This window comes from Meleagris gallopavo, chromosome Z, assembly GCF_000146605.3.
Source record: "Meleagris gallopavo isolate NT-WF06-2002-E0010 breed Aviagen turkey brand Nicholas breeding stock chromosome Z, Turkey_5.1, whole genome shotgun sequence".
Taxonomy (NCBI): Eukaryota; Metazoa; Chordata; class Aves; order Galliformes; family Phasianidae; genus Meleagris; species Meleagris gallopavo.
In genome coordinates, this window is record NC_015041.2 from 267,841 (window position 1) to 278,300 (window position 10,460).

The 10,460-nt window shown below is 46.7% G+C and overlaps 1 protein-coding gene across 1 annotated transcript in view; it reads left to right on the top strand.

Moving 5' to 3' along the window:
- The window catches only part of LOC104914729 (asparagine--tRNA ligase, cytoplasmic-like), a 95,229-nt gene that overhangs the window by 47,984 nt on the left and 36,785 nt on the right, over positions 1–10,460 (top strand). The window lies entirely within an intron of this gene.

Here is a 10,460-nt window from a genome sequence, read left to right on the forward strand (position 1 = left end):
CGCAATAAAGAGCGGAGTGACTGTCTTCATCTATTTCAATCATAGATTTTTCTGATTAGACCCCCAAGGAAAATGAAAAATACATTGGGCATCTAAGTGTGACTCCCGTCTTCCTAACCAGCGCGCTGCAGATGTGTGTGTTCAGCAGACGCTGTGCAAGAACCCAGGGTGGATCAGAGAAGTGCTGCTGCCATCTGGGCTGAGGCTGCCGTTCTTTGCAGGGTTGTCCTGGGAAGCTTCAAGGTTCTGAATCGAGATTCTTTTCAACTCAGCACTGCTGGTAAATTTTGAGGTATTCAAGAAATGCGGTATTTTAGGAAACAGTTTGGTGAGAATGGCCTGACAGTTGGACTTGAAGATCCCTGTGTGTCCATCCCTTCCAACTCGGGGTACTCTCTGATCTATGATTCTAGGCTTGGACACCATATGGCAGTAGAATGAGGATATTAATACCTTATTACTTTAAAAAACACTTCTCTGTTGTTAGTGGAGTGCTGTGTCCCAGAGTCTTTGGTGGATGTGCTGTGCATAGTGTGGGTGGCACAGACCTGGCTGTGTCCCTGCAGCCCAGCACTGACTATGAGGAAGCTGCCCCGTTCCACCAAAACCCACTGGCTGCCTTACCTGTGCCCAGCAACACGAACTCAGACTTCCACATGAGAAGGTGAAAGTAGTTGCAGGTTGGTTTGGTGCCAGACCCAGTCCCCACAGTCCCATTGGGAGCAGCCAGCATCCCCAGGCAGCCATTTCCAGGACACAGATGTGCAAGAAGCAATTGTCCTACCCATGTGAGAGGAAAGGCCCTGCTGAAACATAAGGAGACCCAGCGTGGAAGCTGAAACTAGCACCCGATGGGGGCGTGCTAAAAAATAGAATGTTCTATGAAGAAAACCCATTGAGTTGAGCCAATATCAGTAATTTGGGATACGTGGATCCAAGGAGATGAAGCATGTTTAATGTAATTACACATCCACTTCTTGTGATGTACAACCATGTGAAGCATTACTAATCCCCAAACAGATACCTGCAGGGAGGACGATCAGGAACAGCTGTTTGGACAACAAGAAGAGAGGCACGTGATCTCCAGTTCCGCAGGCTTTCGGCAGAGCTGCTCTGGAGTCAGAGCCTGTCCGGGAAGTGTGAGATTTACAAGGAATTAAACTGTGCTCCGTAAGAAAGTGCATTCATTTCTTATATAAATCGCACTGCCAGCTCATTTATTATTGTAATAACCTTCAGCATTTCCATTATTGGAGAGGACTTCTCCTGAAATGAAAAATGACTTTCCTAACTGAGTGCGGGGAGCGTGCCGTCACCCTCGTTTTGGCTTCCTATTTCAGATGGCAAGAGAGAAAGACATAAACCCTTACGCCCAAAGAGTGCTATTGATTGCAAACTAATGCATTGTTTGAGTTTATTGTGTGTTTGGGAGTTGTTAATATATAAGAGAGATAATAACTCAAGAAATCTACTCGCTGGCTGCCGAGGATGGCTGAACTATCAGTGTGGTTGTTTCCATGCACATCATCTAATTAGCAGAACCTACAAACTCTTTACCATCATATTATGCTACTGTAACAACATATATTATTAACAACTTGATTTGCGGAGGGTTTTTAGAGTTAGGGTAGTTTGGTTAGATTGTGCTTGGACTTGGTGATCTTTAAGGTCTTTTCCAACCTGAGAAATTCTATGATTCTATATATTGTTTATAATTGTTTATAACCAGCTTCCAAGTTTATTGCATTTATTATCATACTCACTTAATAAAATAAAAGCAATAATAAGGATTGCTTTTGTGAATTTTTTAGGCTTGCAGAAAGATGACTGAATTATGTGCAGCCATTTCCCGCATGCTAACAGGTGCAGGGGGTTTGACAGGGCTGCTGCAGACACTCCTGCCAAGCACTTGTCAAAGCACAGAATGAAACCTCTCCATCATTATCGGCTGGCAACAAACAAGTGGGTTTGCCCAAACAGCACATCCGTGCACACACCTGAGTGCTCGGATTGGGGTACTATCCTGTTTCTGAGGACTTGGCCCATGGTACAACTGCTGCTGTTAGTCATGAGAGACATAAAAGAAGCGACAAATATGTGCATGTATATCACATATGTATATATATGTACATGTGAAGATGTGGCCCTTGGGACATGGTGGATGGCATGGTGGGGATGGGTTGGTGGTTGGACTTGATGATCTGAGAGGTCTTTTCCAATATTCATAATACTGTGATTCTATGACCACATGCCAATAGACATAATGGGGCCACTAATAACATCACATACATTTTTACCAATGTACTGGGGGCTATTTCACAGCTATACATAAACAACCACCCGAGGGTTCATTCCTAACCATGCAGCAGGGCACAGAGACCCACAGTGCCATGAGCAGAGGGACGTGGGTCAATGCCCTGCCATCCTGAAGTCATTCTGCTGCCTCTGGACGTGTGCATTGGACTTTCTTTGCATTCACAGTTTGCAAAAAGTAAGCCTTGCTACTGGGCTGAAGTCTCCAGTGAGTGAAAGCAGAGCCTTTTGATTATCACTAGTCTTATTTAAATGGTTTTGGAGTTCATGAACCAAGGGGATTCATAGATTCATAGAATCACAGAATGGATTGTGTTGGAAGGGACCTTAAAGACCACAGAAACATAGAAAGGATGGGTTGGAAGTGTCCTTAAAGCCCCTGCAACCCCACCCTTAACATGTGCTGATTGCCCCCCACACCAGCCCAGGTTGCCCAGGACTCTGTCCATGGCCATGGGCACCTGCAGGGACGGGGCACCCACAGTTCTCTGGGCACCTCCCAGAGCATGGAGCCCCACCATTGCCAACATACCCACCTGAGCTCCATCACTGCCAGCAATGACGGAAACATTGAGGCCATGCTCTGCCCTGGAACTGTACAAACCAACAATGCCTCTTGTCGCGCTGCCATCGCACGTATGTGTTATGAGCTGCAGATATAGGTCAGGGAGCCATTAGAGCAGATAGCAATCAGAATTGAGATTGGTTTTTGGGACAGTCTGACTAGTTCAGATAAAACCAAAATCTAGCCACATTTGTATAAACAACTCAGACATAATTATTTTTAAACTATTGGCCAACGTTATGCTGCCATGTGTGTCCTGCTTTCAGGAATTAATGTCTTTCATTCGTAAGCCACCTACTGCTGTTTACTTTATTAATGACATTCTGGTCATCTCTCCTGAGGGCAGAAAATGAAAGCTAAATTTGGCTCACCATCTTCATTCCAATCATTTACTCTATCCAGCCCTGACTTTTGATAAAGCCGCACTGAATGCGGACAAATACAAAGGGAATTAATGTTCATGGCTAATGAGCAATCACGTGGCCATCGCTCTGCTTTGCTGCAGCAATGAAGGGAATTTTCCATTCTCCCTCCCCAAAGCAGCTCTGGCAGCAGCTCCGGGAGCTGGGTGGTTCCTGGGAGCAGGAGGGAGTGGGTCTCTAAGAGGAAACACGTTGTCACCATCAGACAGATCACCACGGAGCCCACGCGGTAATGGCTTTCTGAAGCTGTGCATTTTCTCCGGTCCTTCAGATGTTTGATAACGGACGGACCACCCAAGTTAATCTAACACAAATGGAATTTAACAGATTCCTTGTGTACGGCTTCTGAGCATCTCAAGTTTCTTGTGGTGCGCATATATAGAAGTGCACGAGGTTTTGTGCTAAGCAGCACAGCAAGGGGAGGTTCAGCTGTAACCCATTGGTTTTAGCCTGCAGAGCTGCTCTGTGTGCCTGGAGCAGGCGAAGCCTCCAGAAAGCACAGCAGCAGGAAGCAGCAGGCAAATGGCAGCCACATTTTCGCTTTGCACGATGGAAACAAACTTGACGCAGCAGACCAAACGTTTCAGCTCAAATAATGATTCCCATTAAAGAAATGACAACCCTCCCTTATAATGCATGGTGTAGGAAGAAAGGCATTTAGAGTATGGAAAACTAATTGGTTTAGGAATCAAATTTGAAAAATGCAACATCTTCATACGGCAGTGGGAGAGCAAACACTCCTATTTTAATGAGCTTCCTCTAAAGGAGGCTAATGTGTAATATTTCTCTGTATGAGTTTGCATTAGAAATCTGCTGGGATGGGAATACTCATTACCTGCTACTATCTGAGCTTTGCACAAAAATATTGGCTTCTCCCGAGTAACCTGACGTGATTATCAATGGTTTGGGGAAGGCATCACGTGGCCGAGGCCAGAGACAGCCATTGCAGTTTGCAGGTGTGCAGAGAAATCTTTAGAAAGATGCAATGACTTCCTAGAAAATATGCACAGTGAATATTAAATGAATCTGGGAAACTCAGTCTTGATGTCTCAGATCAGATCAGCCCCATCTTTTTTAATGACTCTCATTTATCCAATTGCAAGCCTGTTGTTTTCATTACTTCTGGAGTACAGCAGCCTGGTGGGGCTGAGACCCTTGGCAGCCTGAAGAACAGACACTGCGTAGCAGTACGGGAACCATGCAGCCATGTGGTTGTTGTGCAGCAGGATGGACAGCACGCAGCAAAGTGGGCACTGTGGAGCAGAATGTGCACCATGCAGCAGGAGGTGCGAGCACTGTGCAGCAGGATGGGCACCGTACAGAAGTTAGAGAGGGCGTCATTCAGAAGGATGGGCATCATCCAGCAGGATGGGCACCTTGCAGCGGGATGGGCATCCTCCAGCAGGATGAGCACCATGCAGCAGGATGGGTACTGTGCAGTAGGATAGGCACTGTGCAGCAGGAAGCAGGATGGGCAGCGTGCAGCAGAACAGGCACTGTATGTTTGAGGGCAGCTGTGCCACATTCAGCCTGGGTGAAAGCATGGATGGAGAGTGAATTTGCATATGGGAATAGATTTCATTAGGGATCGTGCCTACAGGTGATTTGCTCTTGTCTTTCCTTGTACAAAACCCCATGAAGCCAATTTAGACAACACTGTGCCGACCTTTGTAAAGCAGAACAGCAGTATTCCGTGATTTGATCTGTACAACTGTATTCTGTTCTCACCAGCTGTGGTTCACATAAAGGCAGTGGGACCCAGAACTGCAGCGTTTTCACCTCTCATGCCCGCTGTTCCCCGCACACTGCAGTCCCCTCTGCCTGGCACCTGGGCTCAGGGTAATTCCAGAGAGGGACTTTTTCCTATTGCTGTGCCATACTTCTGTGGGGCTGACTGGCCACAGAGCGATTCGGGCCGATCTGTAGGGTCAGGCAGCCTGCTGAGAAATGATCAAATGATTTCTATGCCCAACAGCTCTGTGCAAGTGGATGAATTTTTGAATGTCATGTCTAAAGGCAAACTTTTCCACAAGAAAATGCACCCACCAGGTGCATGCAAATGGAACAGTTAAGCAGCCCTGCTCTAATTTAGACAGTTGTTGCATACAGAAAACATGCAAAAAGAGAAACCAGGAATATTTCTGGTGGCCACTTCATGCCACTGTTTGCCATTTGCTGGCAAACAGTGAAGCAAAGAGCACTTCTCTCACTTGCAGTGACAGCAGTAGTCCAGCAGTGCCCAGCTCACACCTTGCTGCTGAAGATTAAAATCCTTTTCCCAGTGACGGCGTGCATTTCCCCATCTGAAATGAAAGAACTCTTTCCTCACTTTATCTTCAAAAGCTGGAGCCAGAGCTGCTAATGAATACGTTCCTCTGCATATTAGAGTTGTTGTTTGTTTGCATTTAGTTAAAATAAATCTGAAGCACAGCTTGCCAGATGCTTTTTAAAGACAGTGGTAGAAAAAAAGAACCCAACAAGTCAGCATGGGTGTTTTGGAAAGAATTTTATTTCCATACCTTTGTTTACTTGTGTTTCCAGCTTGCTTCTGCAAATTTTTCAAAGCATGAAGCAATTGGACTTTGCAAGGACAGAGCCAGACGTTGCTGAGAAGTGTGTGCAGGTCATAGAAGCAGCACACAGCAAAGTGCATCGGGTGCCCAGCTCTGATGGTGCAGCAGTTGCAGGATTTGGGGGAGGGCAGGATGTGGCTGGTGACTGGAGCAGATGAACCATATGCCTGCAGACTCCTGAACGTGGGACAGAAATCACAGCATGATGCTCCAGCTGATAACGAGCCCAACATCACCAGAAATTACAGCTGCTTTTCACAATACTTACACCTTCAATAAAACGCGATGCAAGGACGCTGCTATTGCGCTGAGGAGTTTGTTCTGGAAGGACAGTGCAAACAAACTGCAGTGTCCCCCAGCTCTCCCCACGACACAGCGGCCGCAGCAGGCAGTGCACGCAGCTCAGCCCTGCCAGCTCCACGTGTCGGCATTCCTTCTGCTTAATATCTCTGTAATCTCTCTGGCATCGTACACCAGCCATTTTTCTCCTCCTACTTCACACTTCTGATAAGCCGTCTGGTCCCACAGCAGATGCATTGTGAATCTTCTCCTTCTAAGTATCTTGCATATGTTTCATTAAAAGTGTTTCTTTCTTTGATCGGCTTGAAGTTCTGATGGGGAAAGAAAAAAAAAAGAAGAAGAAGAAAGAAAGAAAGAAAGAAAAAAGAAAAGAAAAGAAAAATCCCAACTTTTGGTTAAGGGTTAGGCCTAGGGATGGTAGTGGCATTTTGGCACCGCTCAGGGCCCAGGGCTGCCTGCACTCTCCATGCCATCTCATCACCATCCTCCAGCACCCAAAGATAGCAGCCGGCCGTTGGGTGTGCAGCAGAGCAGAATGGGAGAGAACAGGGTGGGAGGTGCAGAGTGGGAGCAGCACAACCGCATCGTTGCTTGGAGATGGGAGCGCAGGGGAGATGCCTCCCACCTGAGGTGATATTTCCCACAAGAAGGTGGCATTTCCCATGGGGACACCAGCCCTTCCACTGTGGCCAGGGGATAGGGCTGGAGGGCACTCGGCACTTCATGGTGGGAGATTCAGCCTGTGCTGGTGTGGCCCTGCCTCTGTGATATCTGCTCATGTCACCCATGCTGTCACTTGGGCACGGGTTGGTTGTCACCTGGGCAGGATGGGGAGGGGTTAATAGATGCAGAGGGATGGAGGGGGATGGATGGGGTGGATGGGAGATGAGTGGGGGTGAGTGGATGGAAAGGGTTGCGTTGGAATGTATTGGGATGAATGGATGGGGAAGGCTGGACGGGATGAATGGATGGGACAGATGGATGGGGAGAGGTGGATGGATGCTGGGTGGAGATGGATTGATGGGGATGGAGGAACAGGGAGGGGCAGATGGGGATGGATGGATGGATGGGGAGAGGCAAATGGGAATGGATAGGGGTGGATGGGGAGGGATGAGGATGAATGGGACTTGGATGAGGATGAATAGATGAGGATGGATTGATGGGGATGGATGGACAGGGAGAGGAGGATGGGTGCTGGGTGGGAGTCAATGGATAGGGATGGATGGACAAGGAAGACTGGATAGGGATGGATGGGGATGAATAAATGGGCATGGATAGAGATAGATGGGGATGGGTGGATGGAAATGGATGAATGAGTGCAGGATGGGGATGGGTGGATGGGAATGGATGAATGGATGAAGATAGAGGGGTGTGGGTGGTGATGGGTAGTTGGGTACTGGGTGGGGCTTGATGCATGGCAACTGGGTGGCACTGGGTCCCTGCTCCCCAGCCCCATCACTCCTCAGTGTTCTCCACCAGCTCTCAGCGGTGCTGTAAAATTATCTCTAAAAAGGTGCAATTTAAGTCAGAGCAGGGGACAGTGCTATATTATCACTGACCCAGTAGGTTCTTGCTGCCCAGCCTTGCCAGGGTTAATCATATGGCACATTAATTTTATTGAATCACTCCTAACACAGCTGCCATTCATAAAATACCTGAGCCTGTACTTTTCTTCCTGGTAGAAAACATATTTAGTTACCATTCCTACAAATGTGTGGCTCTTAAAAATAACATAGTATACTGCAAGCCCTAACACCTATGGTATTTTAAATTCCACTAAATCAAGTAAGAGTCTCCTAAATTATCTAATCCCAACTGTTTCCATGAAAGAAGCTTTCATCTGCCAGGGGGCAGGGAGCAGTGATGTCTCTGTGCCCCACGTGTGTCCCCTTCTTGCCCTGCACTTGCTCATGGTGTACAGCACAGAGGAATTAGTGATTTCTCACTGCTTTAATTAATTTTGCATGGCCTCTGTGGCACTGCAGAGCAGAATGTGTGGGAAAGGAGACAAGCAGCAATTCACATCATTCACCTTTCTTTCTGACACCCCTTAGCTTGGGGCACAGAGGAGCCTTCCAGTGCCAGCCTGTGGGCTGGGAGTACAGCAGCACTTTCCTGCTTTGGGGGTCATCTCCAACCCACGGGGAGGTGGCGCAGAAACTTGAGGTAAGCAGGTCTGGAAGTTCATATTAATGAATAGTTCTGAGTGGCAGCCATGCCAGGACATCAGAGCACGTGCATACCAGGATGCCAGGTCACCAAGATACATGGATGCAGGGATCCCAGGTCACCAGTGGAACCGAAGTGAAAATCAGACACTAAAATCATAGAATCATAGAATGATTAAGTTTGGAAGAGATCACTAAGATCCCCAAGCCCAACCCATCTGCACCATGCCCACTCAGCATTTCCCAAGTGCCACATCTCTGCTACATCTCTACACTTCTTGTTTATTTGTTCTGATTTTTTCCCAGTGGAATCACAATTAGCTTAGATCAGGGTTGGTATTTGTTTTTGTTTGGTTGGTTTTTTTTTGTTTTTAATCACCAATGTATCTATCTGCTTTACTTCCATTACTAGGATCCATCACTTAAATTTCATTATTTAATTGCAAACAGTTCCACTGCTGTGGGGCAGGAACCCTAAACAGCCCAGGGTAAGCCTTGTTGCACGGCAGCTGGCTCAGAGAGTCCTTGTCACTGAAAGTCATCTTGCCCCCAACTGTTTGCAAGTTTCACGTTCAATTTTTCTGATGGCTTTCATGAAAAATGATGTTTCCTTACCCATCACGGAAGATATTTTCCCCGGCAGGTATGCTGTCGAACATGTTGCACTCACAACATGACACAAAGTCTAAAAATCACAGAGAGACTAATTACTGGAGGAAAATTACACCAAAAGACCAATTTCTTCGTGATGGAAGTGACAGCCCTGTGCTCAGCTCCCCGGCCACTCTGGGCAGCTGGCCCACAGGATCTATTACACCCTGCTGCACGGCACAGCATGGCATGGCACTGCGCAGCACAACACAGCATGGTGCAGCACAGCATGGCATGGCACGACACAGCAGAGAAAAGCTTGGAATGGCACTCTGCAGCACAGCACGGCATGGCATGGCATGGCATGGCATGGCATGGCATGGCATGGCACAGTGCAGGACGATGCAGCATGGTGCAGCACGGTATGGTACAACATGGCATGGCATGGCATGGCATGGCATGGCATGGCATGGCACAGTGCAGGACAATGCAGCATGGTGCAGCACGGTATGGTACAACATGGCGGGGTATGGTATGGCATGGCATGGCATGGCACGACATGGCACAGTGCAGGACGATGCAGCATGGCACAGCATGGTGCAGCGTAACATGTTATGGTATGTTATGGCATGTCACAACATGGTACACCATGGCACAGAGTGGCCTAGTATGGCATGGCATGGTGTGACAGAGCATGACAGTGCGACACAGAATGGCATGGCACAGTAAGCCTTGAATGGCACAGTGCAGCACAGCAATGCACGGCACAACGCAGCATGGCATGGCACAGCATTGCATGGCACAGCACAGCATGGCACAGCACAGCACGGATCAGCATGATGTAGCATGGCATGGCACAACATGACAAAACACCTGACCCAAAGAACGTGGCACTCCACACAAAGAGTTACCTGGGGAGCGTATATGCAGTGACACCAAAAATGACATAAAATTGTGTGCTGTCCCTTTGGGTCAGATCTAACATTACTCTGCTTCACTGAGTCAGTAACTTGCAAATGCTAAGGGATGTGGCTATGCAATTGTTCTCAATCAACACAGAACAAATACTTAAAATAAGAAGGTACTGCACCCCTTTTTTCCTCGCTTTTAGTATTTCTTATCAGAATGTAACATTAGTTTTTTGGTAGAAATGGAATTAAATTAACACTGTAATAGTTTCAAATACAGCCAAATAATCCTTCAATTGTAAGAGTTGGAATAAAGCACAGAATGCCCCAAAGATCATTTATATGAAAGCTGAAATACGGTTGATGAATTAGTTCATAATATTTACCTAGATTATGTACAATAAATGTAATGTAAATCATTTATATCCATATACTGCTAATTTAGTTGCAATCAGAAAATAATGCAATATGAATTCACATAAAAAACAATTCTGTACAAGAAAATTAAAACGGTTGAGCATATTGTTTTATATGAAATATTGAGCTATGCAATCATATTTCTTATATGTTTTAAGCTTCAGGAGGAAAAATATATTTGTTCCCTTTGGAGCTTCTTTATA